Source organism: Marmota monax, unplaced genomic scaffold (genome assembly GCF_021218885.2).
Source record: "Marmota monax isolate L192 unplaced genomic scaffold, Marmota_monax_Labrador192_F-V1.1 WCK01_AAM20220418_F8-fsc00022, whole genome shotgun sequence".
In the NCBI taxonomy this organism is placed as follows: domain Eukaryota; kingdom Metazoa; phylum Chordata; class Mammalia; order Rodentia; family Sciuridae; genus Marmota; species Marmota monax.
In genome coordinates, this window is record NW_026695215.1 from 27,355,363 (window position 1) to 27,369,332 (window position 13,970).

General features: G+C 37.5%; 1 protein-coding gene across 9 annotated transcripts in view; it reads left to right on the plus strand.

Annotated features, from left to right (window-relative positions):
- Window positions 1-13,970, plus strand: part of Ip6k1 (inositol hexakisphosphate kinase 1) — a 66,958-nt gene that overhangs the window by 11,026 nt on the left and 41,962 nt on the right. Inside the window, exon 1 of one of the 9 annotated variants that reach the window (XM_058574893.1) lies at window positions 5,366-5,387. The exons of the other annotated variants lie outside the window; for them this stretch is intronic. The gene's annotated coding sequence lies outside the window, so the exon portion shown is untranslated. Of the gene's footprint in view, window positions 1-5,365; window positions 5,388-13,970 lie in introns of those variants that run through there. 9 annotated transcript variants of the gene reach the window in all.

The following is a 13,970-nucleotide window of genomic DNA, read 5'->3' on the forward strand; positions in this document are numbered from 1 at the left end:
GCTGTTCATACTTAAATCCCAGTTTTATTAAAGGTCATTTTGACAGGTTGTTTATTAGGATAGTTTGGAATATTTCATTCTGTTTCACTATTGACTTCTTGGGCCAGTGTTCAGTGACTAGTTTCTTCATATAGTTAAGAACTTGGAGGGCTGGGGCTGTAGCTCAGTAGCAGAGTGCTTGCCTAGCACTGGGTTTGATCCTTAGCACCACATAAAAATAAACAAAAGACATGTTGTCCATCTACAACTACAAGGGAAAAAAAAGCTTGGTTATCAGAATCTCTGAAGGAATTAAATATTAAATTGATTCTTCCTTCTTTTTTTTTTTTTTTGGTCCTGGGGGTTGACCTCAGGGGCACTTTACCACTGAACTAGCTACATACCCAGCCTTTTTTATTTTTGAGACAGGATCTCACTAAGTTGCTGAGGCCGGCCTCGAACTTGTGATCTCCTGTCTCGGCCTCCTGAGTCACTGGGATTACAGATGTGTTCCATCTTGTGTGGTTAAAATTGATTCTTATGGGGCTGATGAGATGACTTTTTTTGGAGAAGGTATGTAAGAGAAAACTTTCACATAGGAGTTGGTTGAAGTAAGAAATTTATTCTTTCGGGCTGGGGATGTGGCTCAAGCGGTAGCGCGCTTGCCTGCCATGCGTGCGGCCCGGGTTCAATCCTCAGCACCACATACAAACAAAGATGTTGTGTCTGCCGAGAACTGAAAAATAAATATTTAAAAAAAAAAAAAAAGAAATTTATTCTTTCAATACTGTTTTTCTAGAGGATGTTTTATTAAACATTTTAAATGTCTTTATTTTGCTTTTAATTCAGTTAAAATAGTTTATTGGAAGAAAATTGACATATAATATTCCTTTTATTTGATAGGTATCTTTATTTCCTGGTCTGCATGTTTTTTCTTTTGAATAATTAAGTCAGAAGGAATTCCTATTCTAATGCCCTATAAGACAAGTACATAAAAGGTTATATATTGTTAGGCTGGGGTTGTGGCTCAGTGGTAGAGCACTCACCTAGCGTGGGTGAGGTACTGGGTTCGATCCTCAGAATAATAAAGGTATTGTGTCTATCTACAACTAAAAAATATTTTTTAAAAAGGTTACATATTGTGTGTATGTGGGACACTGATTTTACATTTGAAGGGTTGAGGCTCAGTGGTAGAGTGCGTGCCTGACATTTTACATTTGAGGAAACAGATGAAGATATTCAGCCAGGGCATATCAGTGCTTAGACAGCACCCATGTTTTGTCATGATAGAGAGTTCTGTCTTGGAGTGTTCATTTAAGCACTGATTTTTTTCTTCCCTCAAATGATTAGTTTGTCTTGTTGGATTTTTGTTTTCTTTTTAAATGACTCTTATTGAGACACAAAAATACATACAAAGCACCCAAAATTTGGTGATTTTTTTTAAACGTGTATATATTTTTGTAATGATCACCCAGATAAAAAGTTAGAACATTTAAAGAATTTTCTTAATAGGTTTTACTTTTTAGAGCAGTTTTAGGCTCACAGAAAAATTGAATGGAAAGTACAGAGTTCCCATGTGCTAGATGTACCAGATTTGTTACAATTCTGAATCTGCATTGTCTGGTTATTATCACTCAAAGTTCATAGTTAACATTAGGATTCATTTTTACTGTACATTCTGTGACTTTTGACTAGTGTACAAAGACATGTATTCATCTTTATCGTATTATAGAGAATATAGTCACTGCCTTAAAAAATCCTCTATATTCCACCTGTGCATTGGTCTCTCCTCCTAACCCCTGGCAACCATTGGTTTCTTTTTAAAACTATGGAGATAGTTTTGTCTTTTCCAGAATGTCATATAGTTGAAATTATACAGTATGTAGACTTTTTAGGATTGACCCCTTTACTTAGAAATATGCATTTAAGGTTACTCCAACTCTTTTGGATTAATGGCTCATTCTTTTTTTTTTTTTAGCCCTGAATAATATTCCATTGTCTGTGTACTACAGTGTATGCATTTATCCATTGAAGGATATCTTGGTTGCTTCCAACTTTTGGCACTTTAGAATAAAGTTGTTATAAACATCCATGAAATTAATTTTTTTTAATACAAAATAGATCTTGATGTTTGGGTTTTCCTTAAAATGAAAAGTTTTTTTTTTTTTTAAAGATTTATTTTTTGTTGTAGTTGGACAAGATACCTTCATTTTATTTATTTGTTTTTATGTGGTGCTGAGGATTGAACCCAGGGCCGCACACATGCGAGGCAAGCACTCTACCACTGAGCCACAACCCTAGCCCCAAAATGAAAAGTTTTTTTTTTTATATTTATTTTTTAGGTGTAGATGGACACAACACAATGCCTTTATTTTTATGTGGTGCTGAAGATCGAACCTGGGCCCCGCCCGGGCTAGGCAAGCGCTCTACTGCTGAGCCACAATCCCAGCCCCATGAAAAGGTTTTTAAAAATTATTTTTATATTAAAGGAAAGCTCTTTTCCCCTTTTTCATTCATTCATTTTCCAGGGGTGCTCTACAACCGAACAAAACCCTTTATAATTTTTTTTTTTTTTTAGTTGTAGATGGACACAATGCCATTATTTTATTTATTTATTTTTAAGTAATGCTGAGGGTTGAATCCAGTGCCTCACATGAGGCAGATGCTCTACCACTGAGCACAACCCCAGCTCCAACTTTTTAATTTTTATTTTGAATTAGGGTCTTATTAAGTTGCCAAGACTGTCCTTGAATTTGCAACCTGCCTGCCTCAGCTTCACAGTTGTTGGGTTACAGGTGTGCACCACCATGCCCAGCTGAAAGTTGTTTTTAACTTTGAAAACTGGGCCTTTATATTTGTCTTGAATTTAGATGGATGTTTAGATTCAGAATCTGTTATAAGGTAGGCCATATATAGCTGTCTCCTTTTTCTGCTTTAGCCTTTATTTGCTTATATTCTGTGTGCTTTAGTTTTTCAGTTTTTTTTTTTTTTTTTGTAATGGTTAGTCCTCACACATGCTCAGCAAGTTTTTTAACACAGATATACTGCCAGCGGAGTTTTTTTTTTGTGTGTGTGTGTGTGTGTGTGTGTGTTGGGGTGGGTGGGTATCAAGAATTGAACTCAGGGGCCCTCTACCACTGAGCCACATTTACAGCCCTATTTTATATTTTATTTAGAGACAGAGTCTCACTGAGTTGCTTAGCACCTCACTTTTGCTGAGGTTGATTTTGAATTCAAGATCCTCCTGCCTCAGCCTCCCACGCCACTGGGATTACAGGCATGTGCCACCATGCCTGGCTTAGTTTTTTCATGTATTAAATGTAGGTAACTTTTTATTTTAAAAAGCTTTGTACCCTGGGTGATAGCTGGGAAACTGGGCTATGGAGAGGTAATTGTTTTTCCTGGGAAAATGTAGTCTATGCTGTTGTACAAGCTTTATTACAATCTTTGTAGCTCTAAATGAAATCCTGACCCATGTCATGTAAAGGAGCTTACATTTTGTACCTGTTGGTAAAACGTGTGTGTGGTGTGCTGGGGATGGAACCCAGGGCCTTATGTGTGATAGGCAAACCACTCTACCACTCAGCTACACCCACATCTCTAAAACTTCTTGATGATAAAAATCCTAAGAATCTGAGGGTTAATATGATGAACATACCAATAAAGTATCATAAATTCCTTTTAGGTAAAAGAACTTAGAAGTGATAAAAATAAATCAAAACCATTTCTTTAGGAGTTTTGTCTTTTCAAGAATTAGAATGCAGGGTGCAGAATTATACCTGTAATCCCTGCCACTTAGTAGGCTGAGGCAGGAGGATCACAAGTTCCAGGCTAGCCTGGGCAATTTAGCAAGACCCTGTCTCAAAAAATAAAAAGGACTGAAGATTTACCTCAGTGGTAGAGTGCCCTGGATTCAATCCCCAGTACTGGCCGGGGTGCGGGGGGAATGGGATCATAACCTTTGAACAGAGCAGGTAAAATTTTTTTTTTTTCAGTTGTAAGTGAACACAATACCTTTATTTTATTTATTTATATGTGGTGCTGAGGATCGAATCTAGGGCCTCACACATGCTAGGCAAGTGCTCTGTCACTGAGCCACCATCCCAGCCCCAGAGCAGTTAAGATTTTTAGTTGTTGTTCAACCCAAAATTAAGATAAAATCCTTCATTACAAAAATGTTTGGTTAATTGTTTCTGCAGCTGTTGATATGAATAATAAATCATGAAAATCAGCCAGGGGACTTTGTTTCTCCTCTCTGCTAATTAAGAGCCCTTTGGTAGTAGTACCCTTTGATCCTTGTAGCCAATGTGATTGCTGTCACCACTGAAGACTGTGTGAGTGGCCCAGGTACACTGCAATCTTACTTTGCTGTACTTTCTCCCCATGTCAGTAAGTTTTTTTTTTTTTTTTTTAATTTATCATTACTTTAGCTTTTTATTTTAAAAAATTGAATTTCTGACTTAAATGTCGGTGGAGCCCATAGAGGCTCAGCTTTGGGGAAGAGGATAAACCCTCTCTTTTGAGTTGATTTTTAATGTAAATAACTATTGCTGGATGTAGATGTTGCGCTTTTTCTCTTATTGCCTATGGAAATCAATCCTGCCCCCACCCCTTGTAATGAACCTAGGGAAATTCTACACTAAATTTCATTTCCACCCCTCTTTTTTTCCCCCTTTTCTTCTTTCTCTTTCTCTTTTTCTTTTTCTTATTTTGAGACAGGGTCTTGAACTTGACATCCTCCTGCTTCAGCCTCCCAAGTTGCCAGGATTGCAGCATGCTCCACCATACCAGCTCATGTTCAGTTTTTAGATATTGACTAAAAACTGCAAAAAGTAACTGATTTTTTTTTTTTTTTTTTGGTACCAGGGATTGAACTCAGTGGTACTTAACCAATAAGCCACATCCCAGCTCTTTTTCATATTTTATTTAGAGTCAGGGTCTCACTGAGTTGCTTTAGAACCTCCCTAAGTTGCTGAGGCTGGCTTTGAACTCTAGATCCTCCTGACTTAGCCTCCCAATCTCCAAGAACCACTGCGTCCGGCCAGTAAGTGACCTTCTTAAGGACACACTGTGGATTAAGTCCAGCCTGGAGGCTGAGGCAGAAGGATTGCAAGTTTGAGGCCAGCCTGTGGAATTTTGCAAGATCCTGTCTAAAATAAATAAAAAAATAAAAAGGGCTGGGAATGTAACTCAGTGGTAAAGTGCACCTGGGTTTAATATCCAGTACTGCAAAACAATCAAATGCCACCTGGTTTTGAAATGCTCGTGTCCTCACCATTCATTTTCTCTTCCTCACACTCTGGCTTTTGCTTCCTTGCAGTATGGAAAAGTGGAGTGTTGTCTTTGAAAGGTTTGGGGTTCCCACATCATTTTGCAGTGGCAGTAAACGGAGCAAATGATCTTATAAGGTGTGTATTGCGTATACAAAGTGACACTTGCTTTTCTTTTTTTTTTTTTAAGTTGTTGCTGAACCTTTATTTTATTCATTTATTTATATGTGGTTCTGAGAATTGAACCTAGTGCCTCACACATGTGAGGCAAGCACTCTACCACTGAGCCACAACTCCAGCTCCTGACATTTGCTTTTCTAGACTAGACTGAAAAGACAGATCTTGGTGCTTTCCTGGCAACCTGGCAAGGAGAGTGAATGATAGTGTTTTAAGTGCTTTCTAGCTATGGAACCTTACTTATCAAGTCAGCTGATTTTTTTGTCTATACTTTCTTGTGATATTGGGTTGAAGAAACCTACTTTCCTGGGGCTGGGGTTGTAGCTCAGCGGTAGAGTGCTTGCTTAGCATTTGCGAGGTGTTGGGTTCGATCCTCAGCACCACATAAAAATAAATAAATAAGTAAAATAAAGGTATTATGTCCAACTACCACTTAAAAAAAACACACCAAAAAACCTACTTTCCCTACCTCAGAGTTGATCAGATGAAAGGGAAGCTTGTCAGGTGGTTAACTTATGGCTTACTTTAGTTTTTCAAAACTTATTGAGAATAGTTTGGTTTGTCAGTTGCAGTCTTGCCTTGCCTACATCAGTCCATTCCGCATTATAGCCAGTGCAAATATGAGTCATCGATCTTTTGTTGAAATTCTGCAGTGACTTGGGTTAGGACTCATCTTCTCATTTTGGTAGTTGAGACACTTCATCATCTGCTCCTGTCAAATATCTCTTGACCCTCCAGCTTCAGATGTTTCAGGTAACAGTCATTCTCTCCCTTTTGGGCCTTTGTCCATGCTCTTATCTTCACTTTTTGTTTTTTTCCCCCTCTTGCTAACTCCGGTTCTTTCGTATCTCAGTTGAGATGCCATACCCTTTAAGAAGTCTTTCTTGACCCCCACTTTTCATTTTGGTTGATGACACAGTATTATTATACTCATCACATCATTACTATACTCTATTAAAATTGCTTGTTAATATCTCATCTTTTCCTGCCCTCTATCCTGACTTAGTTCTTTGAAGGCAAGAACTAAGTATATTAATATAATATATAGTAGTATAATATATACAGTCTGACTCTTTGTAGGCATTCAGTTTATATATTTTTATATATACATATAATTATATATGTTATATATATGTGTTTTATATATATATATATATATATATATATGTTAATATTTTTTTTTAGTTGTAGATGGACACAGTACCTTTATTTATTTATCTTTATGTGGTGCTGAGGATCGAACTCAGGGCCTCACACATGCTAGGTGAGCACTGTACCACTGAATCACAACCCCAACCCTCATTTTATATTGGATTATACAAATATTTTTTTTTTTTTTTTTTGGTACTGGGGATTGAACCCAGGGGCACTCAACCACTGGGCCACATCACCAACCCTTTTTTATATTTTGTTTAGATTCAGGGTCTTGTTAAGATGCTGAGGCTGGCTTTGAACTTTTGATCCTCCTGCTTCAACCTCCTGAGCCTTTGGGATTATAGGCATGTGCCACTGTTCCCAGCATGAATTCTTTGTTTTTTGGTACCTGGGATTTGAGCTCAGGGTCACTCAATCACTGAGCCACATCCCCAGCCCTGTTTTGTATTTTATTTAGAGCCAGGATCTCACTGAGTTGCTTAGCACCTGGCTGTTGCTGAGGCTGGCTTTGAACTCAGGATTCTACTGTCTCCGCCTCCTGAGCCACTGGGATTACAGGTGTGTGCCACCACACCCAGCAATGAATTATTTTTTTATAGTTTTTTTGGGTTTAATTTAATATGATTCCTAATTAATTTGGTGACTTTATAATTGCTATTTGGACAAAAAAAAATTGGTTTGGTAGTTTATTCTGATACCTGTTTATAAAGACTTGCACTCAGTTGGAGGATGTTGTATGGGTCAGGGCCAAGCAGCACACTAGATATTTCAGGTAAGCACAGGATATACATAGGCCATTTTGGTTCACTGTTTCTCCCCCATGCCCCCTCGTGACAGTGCAGCAAAAATTAAAGTGAGTTCATTAGCATAGAAAATATGATGAATACACTGGGCATGGTGGTGTACACCTGTAATCTCAGTGACTTGGGAGGCTGAGGTAGGGGGATTGCAAGTTTGAGGTCTGCCTGGGCAAGTTAACAAGATCTTGTCTCAAGGTAAAAATTTAAAAAGGCTAGGACTGTAGCTTAGTAGTAGAGTGCCTCTCAGTTAAATTCCCATACCATACACACTAAATAAATAAATAAATAGAATAGAATTGGATTAAATAACAAGAACTAAGAGTGTGGCTTGATAGTAGAGGGATGTTAGAAGTCAACCCTCTAGAAATTGCTGTAAGTCTACTTTCTAGGATGTTGGAGAAAGCCATTTACAATATTTATCACTGAAAGTTCTTTGTCTTGAAACTGCTTGAGTGGGGTATCAGGAAACTGGTGGCTTCTGTACTGTGGGAATCAGAGGCTGAGCAGTGGCTGTGTGTCAGGAGAGTTTACTGAGTTGATGGGGGCCTGGTGAGAGGAGCATAGTGAAACAAGGTAGAGAAACTTCTTTTACATTATCATCCCTCTAATGTCCTCTATTGATAAGCCTTAACATAAGCCAACAAGGGGAAAATATTTGATGGTTTCATCCCCATTTTTAAAGAAATATTTATTTATTTTTTAAAAAATATTTATTTATTTTAGTTTTCGGTGGACACAACATCTTTATTTTTTAAATTTTTATGTGATGCTGAGGATCGAACCCAATGCCCCGTGCATGCCAGGCGAGCGCATTACCACTTGAGCCACATCCCCAGCCCTGAAATATTTATTTTTTAATTGTAGTTGAATACAATATCTTTATTTATTTATATGTGGTGCTGAGGATCGAACTTGGCCTTGCACATGCTAGGCAAGTGCTCTACTGCTGAGCCACAACCCCAGCCCACTTCATCCCCATTTTTGTTCAGGGCAGTGATGGGTTGAGTTTGGAGGCAATATAGTAATAACTGACAAACTCTATTATTAAAGTTAAATGAACAGCTTAATAATACAATAATAAGCATTTTTCTGATCAGGCTCCTCTTTTCTTTAATATAGGGATTGGTTTAAACTGCCATTATATTCTAGCCAGGGATAACCTATTCTCTGTTTTTTCCTCATCAGAGTTTAGTTTGTACTGTTCTAAAACTTCATAAAAGTGGAATCATACTGTACGTACTCTTACACATTCGTATGCATTCATATACTTTTGTACAGTATGCTGCTTTAATTTTATTCATGCTATTGAATCAGTTTAATTCTTTTTATTGCTGTATAGCATGTCATTGCATAAGCATTCAGTTTGTTTAAGCTCTTGTTTATGGAATCCAGGCTGTTTCCTGTGTTTGACATATGAGTTAAACTTCTGTGAACTAACTCTTTTCTACAAGTTTTTTTTTTTTAATTTTTTTTTTATAATATGTCTACTTCTATAAGAAAGTTTAACACCTTTTTCAAAATGTTTTATACTCCCACCAATAATATGAAAGTTGTAGCTGTTCTTCATATTCAACAACATTTAGTATATTGTCAGTGTTTTTAATTAAAAATTTTTTTGTAGTTGTAGATGGACAGAATGCCTTTCTTTTGTTTTAATATTTATTTTTTAGGTGTAGTTGGAAACAATACCTTTATTTATTTATTTTTATGTGGTGTTGAGGATCAAACCCAGTGCCTCACACATGCTAGGCAAGTGCTCTGCCACTAACCTATAGCCCCAGTGTTTAACCATTTTGGTAATAGCATAGTAATATATAACTGTAGTTTTAATTGACTACTAATGATGATAAGCATGTTTTCCCATACTTTTTTTTTTCTTTTTTTTTTTTTTGTGGTACCAAGGATTGAACCCAGAAGTATTTTACCACTGAGCCCCATCCTCAGTTCTTTTTTTTTTGGGGGGGGTGGGGGCGGGGGGAGGGGACAGGGCTTGCTAAATTGCTGAGGCTGGCTTTGAACTAATAATCCTCTTGCCTCAGTCTCCTGAGTTGCTGGGATTACCACCGATATGTACCACCATGCTTGACATTCCCAATCTTTTTTTTTTTTAATATTTATTTTTTAGTTATAGGTGGACACAATATCTTTATTTTTATGTGGTGCTGAGGATCAAACCCAGTGCCTCATGCATGGTAGTTGAGCGCTCTACCTCTGAGCCACAACCCCAATCTTTTTTTAATTTTTTGAGAGACTACATCTTGCTAAATTGCCTAGACTGGCCTTGAATTTATGATCCTCCTGCATGAGGCTCCTGAGTTGCTGGAATTACAGACATGCTGCTACCTTGCTCAACCCCTGAATTTGTATTATTTTTCTTTGTGATATATTTATTTAAATCTTTTGCCCATTTAAAAAAAACCTGATTTTTAAAAAATTAGTACTGTTTTAGAAGGTCTTTATGTATTCTGGGTACTATTCAGTGTTTTGTGATTATTTTCTCTCAGTTCATGGTGGTTTGCCTTTTTTTTTATTTATTTATTTTTATTTTATTTTATTTTTTGTTACTGGGAATTGAACTAAGGGGCACTCAGCCACTGAGCCATATTCCCGGGCCTTTTTTGTATTTTATTTAGAGACCTTTCTCAGTGAGTTGCTTAGTGCTTTGCCGTTGCTGAGGCTGGCTTTAAACTTGTGATCCTGTCTCAGTCTCCTGAGCTACTGGGATTATAGGCGTGCACCACCTTGCCTGGCACTTTTTTTTTGTTTTTGTTACATTTTAAAGATCAGATGTTTTCAATTTTGATGAAGTCTGATTTATCAATTTTTTTGTGGTTATGTCTGAAAATCCTTGCCTATCTCTAGATCTTGAAGAATTCTAGTAGGTCTTTAAGTCAGGTAATACAAATCATCTGTTTTTACCTAGAAGTTTTATAATTTGAGCTTTTACATTTAGGTCTCTGATCCACCTTAAATTAGTTTTTGTGTGTTTGGTGAGATTGGGATTGCATTCATCTCCTCCCCCCCACCCCCACCAATATCTGATTGTTCCAGTACCAGCAACACTTGTTGAAAAGACACATTTGTTATCTGTTGCTGTGTAACACATTTGTCCCAAACATAGTAGTTTAAAACAGGAAACATTACTTTTGTTTCTGAGAGTTGGAATTCGGGAACAGTTTAGCTGAGTGGTTCTGGCTCACAGTCTTATAAAATTGCAGTCAAGATGTCTTCTGGGGCTGCAGTCATATGAAGGCTTAGCTGGGGCTAGAGGATCTGTTTGGAAGATGACTTGCTCACATAGCTGTTGGCTGGAGGTCTCAGTTTATACCTGTGCCTGCCTCAAACATAAGGCTCTGGGTATCCTCATGGCATGTCATTTCTTCTGCAGAACAAATGATTCAAGACAGAGTAGGGAATAAGCCATGATGCTTCTTATGAACTGGTCATACACTTGCACTTTTCTTTCTTTTCTCTTCTCTTCTCTTCTCTTCTCTTCTCTTCTCTTCTCTTCTTTCTCTTCTCTCTCTCTCCCTCCCTCCCTCCCTCTCTCTCCCTCCCTGTCTCCCTCCCCCCCTCCCTCCCCTCCCCTCCCCTCCCTTCCTCTCTCTCATAGCATCTTTCTGTATTGTCCACGTTGCCCCTGAACTCTGGGCTCAAGTGATTCTCCTGCCTATGCCTCCCAAGTATCTAGGAGCAGCCGAGACCATAGGCATGTTCTACCATGCCCTGCTGCTGTATTCTTTTCATTCAAATTGAGTTACTAAGTCAAGAAAAAGGGGGGGCTCCACCTTTTGGAAGAAAGAATGTTTAAAAAAAATGACATAGTTTAAAACCACCAAAATTTTCTTTCCCCATTGGTTTGCTTTGATATTTTTGTCAAAAAAAAGCAGTTGACTGTAGGGCTTGGGATGTGGCTCAGTGGTTGCCTAGTGTGTATGAAACCCTGGGTTCAATCCCTACTACCACAAAACAAAAACTACACATCTTGATTCTCAAGTTCAAGGCAAGCCCCTGTAGTTAAGACAGACAGACCCTCGGTAACTTAGAAACTGACCCTGTTGCTGACTCAAATAAAACATAAAAAGAAGTGGGGGTATAGCTCAGTGGTAAAGTGCCCCTGGGTTCAGTCCTCAGTACCAAAAACAAATATATACCCCAAACCGAAAACCAATTGACTATGTATATGTGGGCCTGTTTCTGAAATCTGTTTTCTTTCATTGATCTATTTACCTATTATTCCAAGATACTAGATTTCTTGATGCTATTATAATTGAACATCTTATTGTGGTAAATACACATAATAAAATTGAGCTTTTTTGGAGGGGTGATACCAGGGATTGAACTCAGAGGCACTCAATTATTGAGCCACATCCCAAGCCCTATTTTGTATTTTATTTGGAGACAGGATCTCACAGAGTTGCTTAGCACCTCAGCCTCCCAAGCCACTGGGATCATAGGGGAGCGCCACCATGCCTGGGCAAAATTGAGCCTTTTTTTAATTTTTATTTTTTTTAGTTGTAGATGGACACACAATACCTTTATTTTATTTGTTTATTTTTATGTGGTGCCGAGGATCAAATCTAGTGCCTCACTCATGCTAGGAAAGCACTCTACTACTGAGCCACAACTCTGGCCTCAAAATTCAGCTTTTTAATCACTTTCCGTTATATAATATACAGGCATTAATAAATACATTCAAATGTTGTGTAACCATTATGGCTGTTTGAGAACATTTTTATCTAAAATAGACACTCTGTATCCATTATAAAAATGCTCCATTTTCCTTTCCTGTACCTCCTAGTAACCTCTAAATCTACTATGTATTTCTTTGTTTCTTTCTTTTTTTTTTTTTCTTTTTCGGTACTGGGGATCTAACCCAGAAGCACTTGCCACTGAGTTACATCCCCCGACCTTTTTATTTTTTATTTTGAGACAGGGTCTTGCTAAATTGCTAAGGCTGGTCTTGAACTTGAGATCCTCTTGTTTTGCCCTCCCCAGTTGCTTGGATTATAGGCTTGCCCTACCACACCTGGTTTGTTCTATATATTTCATGAAAGTGAAATTATTAGTGTCTGGCTTATTTTACTTAGGAAAGTGTTTTCCAAGTTCATCTGTGTAATGTACATTACTAGAATTTCATTCCTCTCTAACTCAGGTACTAGGGATGGCACCCAAGGTCTGGCACATGTTATTAGGCAAATGCTCTACTATTGAGCTACACTCCCAGCCCCATTTCTTTTGGATACAGACCTAAAGGTAGAATGGTTGAATCATACAGTAAGTCTTTGTTTAGCTTTTTTTTGTGTGTGTGATGCTGGGGTTGAACCCAGGTCCTTAAGTATACTAAGCGTGCGTTCTACTATTGAGCTACAATCCCTAGCATGTATGCTTAAGCTTTTTGAGTTTTCCGTAGTCATATCTTTTTTCATTCCCACCAGCATTGCACAAGTGTTAATATTTCTCCACATTTTTGCTAACACTTATTTCTGATTTTTATTTTATGTAACATGAGGGTGAAGAGGTTTCTCATGGTTTTGATTTGCGTTTCCCTAATAACTAATGTCATTGAGCATCTTTTACATTTTGTTACCATTGGTGAATCTTCTTTGGGAAAATGTCTGTTCGATTCCTTTGCCCTTCTCACTGAGTTGCTTAGTTTGCCCACTTTTGAGTTGGATTGTTGGGTTTTTTTTGTTTGTTGTAGAAGTACTTTATGTTATGAATATTGGCCCGTTATGAAATGTATGGTTTGCATATATTTTCTCTGAACTAAGGATGTATATAAGGTCCTGTGTTCAGTTCCTAACTCTGAAAAAAAAAATTTTTTTTTTTTTTGTAGTGCTGGGGATCAAACCGAGGTCCTTGCACATGCTAAGCAAGTGTTCTACCTCTGAGCCACATCCTGAGTTCTAAAAGTGTTTAATTTTGATGAAGTTCAGTTTATCTGTGTTTTGTTGTCTGTGCTTGTTGGTGTTATGTCCAAGAAGTCATCGCCCAAACCAATATCATGAAGCTTTTCCTCTACATTTTCTTCTAAAAGTTTTATATTTTTAGTTCATTTTTAGCTTTTATGTTTATGTCCTTTGAGTTAATTTTTGTATATGATGAGTTATCCAGGTTCCCCAGGACCATTTATTAAAGATTGTCTTTTCCCCATTGAATGTGTTTGGCACCCTTTTCTAAAATCAAATGTTCAGATATGTCAGAGTTCATTTCTGTGCTTTCTATTGTATTCCATTGTTCTTTTATGTATTTATTTATGTTGGCATCCTATTGTTTCAGTTACTGTAGCTTTGCAGTGAGGTTCTTGTTTTTTGTTTCCTGCTGAGGATTGAACTCTGGGGCTTTGCACATATAATGCACATGTAATGAGTTTTTTTTTTTTTAATATTTATTTTTAAGTTGTAGTTGGATACAATATCTTTAATTAATTAATTTATTTTTACATGATGCTGAGGATCGAACCCAGGGCCTCGCACGTGCTAGGTGAGCGCTCTATTGCTGAGCCACAACTCCAGTCCCCCTGTAATGAGTTTTAAAATTACAAAATGTGATTTCTTCAGCTTAGTTCATTTTTCAAGAGTGTGTG